At 41.1% G+C, this 7,376-nt stretch overlaps 1 long non-coding RNA gene across 1 annotated transcript; it reads right to left on the minus strand.

Moving 5' to 3' along the window:
* Positions 1–3,400: 3,400 nt before the first annotated feature.
* On the minus strand, positions 3,401–6,855 carry LOC149984613 (uncharacterized). The gene is made up of 4 exons (XR_016494910.1): positions 6,712–6,855; positions 5,642–5,747; positions 5,132–5,204; positions 3,401–4,940 (listed from the first exon to the last, which is right to left on the minus strand). It is a non-coding gene; the product is annotated as an uncharacterized LOC149984613 (long non-coding RNA).
* Between the last annotated feature and the right edge of the window lie 521 nt (positions 6,856–7,376).

Below are 7,376 nucleotides of genomic sequence, written 5' to 3' on the forward strand. Positions count from 1 at the left end.
ACACTGGGAATATAGATTTACATCTGTTGGTCACAGATACCGTTAAAAAGAAGTAGGGGTGTGGATCAGAAAACCAGTCAGGATCTGTTGTGACCACCATTTGCCTCATGCAGCGCGACAGCTCTTTCGCATTGAGTTGATCAGGCTGTTGATTGTGGCCTGTGGAATGTTGTCCCACTCCTCTTCAACGGCTGTGCAAATTTGCTGGATATTGGCGGGAACTGGATCACGTCGATCCAGAGCATCCCGATCATGCTCAGTGGGAGACATGTCTGGTGAGAATACAGGCCATGGGAGAACTGAGACATTTTCAGCTTCCAGGGAAAAAGGGGTTGAATACTTATTGACTCAAGACATTTCAGCTTTTCATTTTGAAAAACAGAATTCCACTTTGACATTATGGGGTATTGTGTGTATGCCAGTGACACAAAACCTCAATTGAATCCATTTTAATTTCAGTCTGTACAACATGTGGAAAAAGTCAAGGGGTGTGAATACTTTTTGAAGGCACTGTGTGTGTGTGTGTGTGCAGAAGGGATGTTCAGTGGTAATATTGGTACCATGGGGCTGGAGTGTCACAGGATGATCCCAAGTTGCGGTGACCTCATCCTCATCTTGAGTCCTGTGAACCGTTTTGCCTGCACCGTACGATTCACACACCCCTCGGATAGGCCTCCTCTCCCGGGATAAGGGCCCTTATTTTCCATGCCTGCAGGTTCCAGTGTGGGATTCCCAATCCGAAGCCTCCAGGAAAACACATTTACAACATTCCCACAGTGGTGGCCATGGAATTACTCTCTTCCTCTTTTTCTCAAATTCTTCTCCCTTTTTTCTGGGGTCTCTGCCGAGGTTGTTGTCAGATGGAGGTTTGTAAGCAGAGTGATGATTCCCGGTTCGTTTGGTGATGGGCGGTCTGTGTCCCCGCAGACACCACAGCTCTGGGTTTTGTTCCCCGCCAGCAAGCCAGCAAACCAACAGTTCTCAGCTGTGGACAAATCTCCCATGAGCCCCCTTACTCTACGGAAGCAATTAAGCATCATGGGTAGTTTGGCGTAATAGACGGTGTCATTACAGATTTCCCTGGTCCCCAATTTTAACGAACAACAACTTTAAAGACGTACGCTTTAGTAAACCCTTTACAATGCCTAAATAGATGCTTTGCTTATGATTTGTAATCAAATGCATAGTATATCAAGGGTTTTAAGAGGTCTGTACATCTGGCACTTTGCATTACCCTTTTCCCACACTTTACATGGCTTCTAGTCTTTATAAAGGGTTCATGAATGCTTCATTTATCCTTTAAAGTTGTTGTTTGTTTAATGTGTGACTGCATTAGAAACTTGGAACAATGTGGTCTTTCGCTGTTTCTTCAGGTCATTGCAATCCGTTACAAGTGCAGCACATTGCGATCTTCAGTAAGTAACAGAGGTAAATGAGGTAACATATTAAATTATTAATGGTGAACGAGTATATGCTGAGTAGGTATTCAAAAATATGTGGAAAAACTGACAATAATTACAGAAACTACGACTTCCTTCCGCCGTAAAGCCACATTTCACAACTACCGGTGCCTTTGGAAAAAGCCAATTAAGCCATTTGGTTTCCTTTAATTACAACCAACGCACGTTTACTGGTAACTTAAGCCTCATTTAATATTTCCTGCCACATCACTTGCTTAATGATTCAAATAAAAGCTCTAGAGAGTTTGCTCTCTTTAAAACACAAAAACAGAAAAGACAGGGTAGAATTTTTGCACGAAAACGGTGTGTTTAACCATTATAGGGAAAACACTCCCAGACATAATGTTGAACTGTAATTAATATGTGGGCCTACATTATTGCACTTCTATGAAAAATGATAACTATTTTTTATTCATTCACCACACCCAGTCCTTCCTGTTTATTAACTGACCTGACATGACTACATACATCCGTATATCATTCATATTTGATTTTGTGACCAACATATTTTCGTGTGAATGAATCAGGTTGGCCTGCTGGCTTTTTATGTATTCAGCGTCAAATGTCTCGGATCCAAATGTCGCGTATTGGAAATATGCACTTGTCTGTTGTTTGTGTGACGTGAAATAAACACACCAGAAAGCAATGTGTCCATTGAGGGAATTAAGCGTCGGAAGCCCAAGGTATGAGATCATACCAAAAAAAAGAAAAACAATTGCTGACAGGCTAAAATTTCAGTGCAACTGCAACTAAAACGGGGTCTGTATAAAAGGTAGACAAAAAGAGATTGTGGCGAACTCTTTAACAACTTGCAGCTGTTTCCCGCTCACAGTAAGGACATAAAGTTACTCTCTCACACGCACGCACGCACACACACAGAAGCAAGCTTAATTCCAATTTCCTACTTAACTAAGTGCTGTGGTCATTTCACGAGGAAAAAGCCATCTTGAAAGGGAAGCCACAGAGCAGTTAACATCTCTTGCATGTCAAATAACAACAGTGGTGATGTTTGCAGACAGAGAGAATTTTGACTGCAGTTGGTGGCACAAATAAACTCTAGAATAAACAATATAACACAACACTATAGAAAGACAACCCAATAGAATACTCACCAGTTATTTGATAGGATAGGAAAACGGAACTGAACTGAATTCAAGAGGGCCTTAAAGGGGAATGGAAACACTAGAGCTGTGTTCGAATACTCATACTAACTGTACTATTTGTGACGCAAATTGGGTATATAGTATGCTTATAGTATGCTATTGGTCATAGTATGGTCATAGTATGGATATAGTTGGTATGCCAAAATTTCCCGGATGTTGTACTACATTCACCAAAATACGAACGGCCCACAATGTAATTCTTCAGAAAATGGGCGTTTTCAGATTTGAAGGCAATATACCGCTGAAGTCCAACAAGAGCGAATACAAATTAATTGCTTTGACTAATTATGACAAATGTTAAGAAAATGTTGAGCAATGTAATAAAGTAATGACTTTTCAAATAAGTTACCTTACCTGTTATGTTGGCTGACAACTTGTTAGCTATGCTATCCTTACGAACCACATAGCATATCATTACAGCAGTATGTACCGGTATGTTAGCTAGCTACCTAACGTAAGTTGGCTACGAATACATCAAACTTGCAAGAATATTAACTACAGTGGTTCTTCCTTTAAAAGTTGCGAGCTTGCACCGCCGGACTTAGAGGTACACAGCGTCACGGCTTGATTGCTCCAGGCCACCACAAGGGGGAGTTAGAGAACTCATGATGCATTTGGTTTTGAAATGACCAATCATATCGAGTGGTTCCAATGACGAATTTTGACGCGAGCCACCCATGCCTTGTGGTGAAGCTTCAACAAGGATGGCTGACAAAACATTATGGTGGAAACAGATGAAGTTGTTATAATGTCATAACGAGAGTAAGGGTTGTCGTCGGGAGAAAGAGAGGAGGACCAAAGCGCAGCGTGGTAAGTGTTCATGATGATGTTTAATTAAAACTCAGAACACTAAACAATAAATGACAACGTGAATTTACCAAAACTGAAATAGTACCGTGTGGCCCAAAACACTCACACGGAAACAAACACCCACAAACCAAAAGTGAAACCGAGGCTACCTAAGTATGATTCTCAATCAGGGACAACAATTGGCAGCTGCCTCCGATTGAGAACCAAGCTAGGCCGAACTCAAAAACCAACATAGAAAAACAAACATAGACTGCCCACCCCAACTCACGCCCTGACCATACTAAAACAAAGACAAAAACAAAGGAACTAAGGTCAGAACGTGACGAGTCAAGCAAAAAATATACAATTGAGAGGTATATGTTAGTTAATGTAGAGACAAACATTTGTGCATATTTTTTTGTCATTAAGTTAATTTACGAAAATCGCTATTTAGCAAGTTATCTTACTAGCTAACATCAGCCAGCTAGCTAGTGTTAGGAGAATGAATTTGTAATTTGTGTTGTTTAATTTCCTGAGAAAACCATTAAACCAGGCGTCGTCTTGTGAAACAGTGGATGTAAAGAATCTAGCTAGCTAAAGAATTTACTGCATATTGAATGTACAATTGTGTAAGCTTGCCTTGCAATGCAGCTGAAGTAACATAGGTAGCTAACTATTTTATTGTGTATTGTGTAGTGGAGGATAAAAATAACTGTATGCCTATGGATGTGTAGCTACAGTATGTAGCCGATCTGCGTATGGACCCTAAAAAGTTAGGTTCTGAACTCAGCTATCATAGTTGTTGCATCAATTTCAAGTCTGAATGGCATTAAGGAAGCCTATGCATAGAGTAGAATATAATAACTTTTTTGTGCCAAGGATGCAAGTCCTCTATACACATACTGTAGTTATTACCATGCATGAGATTCCCACATTGTAGCCTGTACATTGTATATTTTCACTGATCATGTACTCTTCCTTGGCAAATAAAGGTGCGGTTCAGGTATGAATCTCTGAGACATTATTTTTCAGTCATATCAACCTCCATTATTTGAATGATGCTGTGTCTGCATGTATGTATTACAATTCTACACTTCAACAGTGTTTACCACTCCTGCTCCTGGGACATCAATGATTACACATTGTAACTATGCAATAGACTAAAAACATGATTGATTTGTAATTCATATCTACAGAAAAAACCTATGCACATCTAACTCCCATCATCTGCATTAATCTGAGGACACGGGATAGTATTTCAATGAGATACTTAATTTCAACCAGTGGAGAATGTGAAACGCTTTATTGAAAGAATCATTATTATTATTATGATTCATTATCCAGGTGTTATAAATACATAGACAGCATATGATCCATGAATTACAGTGCTACCCTAATATTCTCTCAGTTCATCACAATTGTGGTGGCTCCTAACCAGCCTTGGGCCCCCAGTTGGCCCGAAGGTTATCTTAAGAGCGAGTGAGGTGGTGATGACGGGACTGGCTTCCTCTCTCACATCAAAGCATACCTGCAGACGACAGAGCATGATTAAGCCTTGTTTTTTTCATTCCAACACGGTCAGTCATCTTAAATCAGGAGGTGAAATGCAAAACTGACCTTTGATCATTAACTCTGGGACTACTACATCTCTGTCTGTATGTCAATGTAAAGCATCTCTTTAATAATACTTCCTGTTGACCCGACCAAGTGACATCTTACCTACGATCATGCTGTGCCCTCTGTGTCAGCCTGTTCAGATGTGGGAGTGGTTCTCCAAAACAGCTGATATAACCTAGAGGATTTAGGGAGAAGGGGGAGAGGGATGAAGTGAAGAAGAGAGACTGCTATTGTGTGTGATCTCACCTGGTGTTCACACTAAGTGGCTACAGAGTACTTTATGCAGAAAAACAGACAAATGAGGATAAACAATAGAAGATAATGTCAATAGAAGATACTGTATGTGATGCAGACACCTATCGGAGTGTACCTGAAACATTTAAATTTAGAGGGCTATGTGTCTCACCACTTGCTTATTGCAAGGCTAACCCCCAGGGAAATCATGACTTGGCAGCAACAGATAGACCAGTGAAAATGGCTGTTTATGTGGTGTAAATCTGAAAATTAGCAGCTGACATCTCAATGTTTTTTTAATGAATGCATATGAGACAGGTTCCATGTACAACAAGACAGGCAGAGATAGAGAAAAATAATACAGAACAGTTTAATTACCTCTGGTTATGGATACTTTACAAGCAATAAAGCTACCATGGCCTGTTCCTCAGACAGTGAACATCTGGCATTATCTACATTTTCGACCCCTTGGTCAGCTCGCTCTCTGAAAATAAAGAAAACAGCTTATTTTTTATAGATATGAAAACAATAACTGAGATATGATTGATAACAAACTAGCTCGCTGCCCAGACTTACATAATTACAAAGAGGAAATTCTCCTGAATAAAATGGTGCCCGTGTAACAGTTTCGCTATCGTCCCTCTCCTCACCCCTACCTGGGCTCGAACCAGGGACCCTCTGCACACAAAGACAACAGCCACCCTCGAAGCATCGTTACCCATCGCTCCACAAAAGCCATGGCCCTTGCATAGCAAGGGGAACAACTACTTCAAGGTCTCAGAGCGAGTGACGTCACCGATTGAAACGCTATTAGCACGCACCCCGCTAACTAGCTAGCCATTTCACACCGGTTACAACCGACTTGAAAAAAAATCTAAATATACACATTGCGAGATATTTGGCGAAATAGACAGACATGCCTATATTTCCCCTATAGGAAACAATGGGAAGACTGCAGAGTTACAATATTATTTTGTTGTTTTCATTTTAACTTTATAACAATGTGAGCATGTCTCATTGCCAACAATAGCGAAGCATGCAATGTGACGTTGAACAATAAGCTGGGAATAGAACGTTTGGAAGGCGAGTTGGTGCCATGGTGCTCAATAGAACTAATAAGAGCTGGCAGGGTGAAAAATGCACTAAAATAAGGCCTGTTTTTTTTTCGAGATTACTTCAAAACGACGGCAAACAGCTCGGAAATGTGGTCATATTTTGAAACTGGGCTCCAAGGCGGATGCAATGACCTAGTTTTTATCAGAAAATAACGTTGTTAAAAATTTCATGTGTCCAGCCTACTTTCTACACGGATTTCAGAGCACTCTCGTCTCAAAACCCGTTGAATATGGCCGGTGTCAGTAAACATCGAAAAAAAAAGCATAATTAAATTGTTTCCAGCAGCACATTTACAGTCACCAACGCGTTGGTTAACACGAAAACTGCCTTACCAGCTCTGCTAGGGTGAGTAAAATGGTCAGAGTGGTCTCATTTGTGTCTGGAAGTAGCTAGCCAACGTTAGCTTGGGTGCTTGACTGCCGTTGTAAGCCAGAATGCTCAAATCAACCCTACTCCTCGGCCCGAACTTCCAGTGTGCGCTCTGAGAGCGAAACGGTCTGAATTTACAAACGGACCATGTGTGTGTGTGTGTGTGTGTGTGTGTGTGTGTGTGTGTGTGTGCGTGCGTGTGCTGAATCCTTGGGGGCAAAACTATCTAGGGAGTAAGGGATAAAAACCTCACTTGAAAGCATCTCCTTGCAATGGAAACTCACAGCAGAAGATATTGGTTTGCAAACTATCCATTCCTCACAATTTTTCCACTAATGTACTGCAAAGGAACTTGTGTGTGGTGTGTGTGTGTGTGTGTGTGTGTGTGTGTGCACACACTGTTGATGATGATAGATTTGGTTTAATGAGATCTAAGCAGGAGATGAAGCACTCACACAGATGCTGAGGTTTCCAGCTGGTCTTCCATTGAGGAGAGGAGAGCGAGTGTGTAAGGGAGAGAGAGAAAGAGAGACTGCCACACTTGACATGAAGAGAGTGCCATCTAGAGCCCTTCCTGGGACATCACTTAGCCTTTCATTGACACAAATGCAATTTCTCTCTCTTAAAC

The sequence above is a fragment of the Oncorhynchus mykiss genome, chromosome 3 (genome assembly GCF_057628025.1).
Source record: "Oncorhynchus mykiss isolate SJ-2025 chromosome 3, ASM5762802v1, whole genome shotgun sequence".
Classification (NCBI taxonomy): domain Eukaryota; kingdom Metazoa; phylum Chordata; class Actinopteri; order Salmoniformes; family Salmonidae; genus Oncorhynchus; species Oncorhynchus mykiss.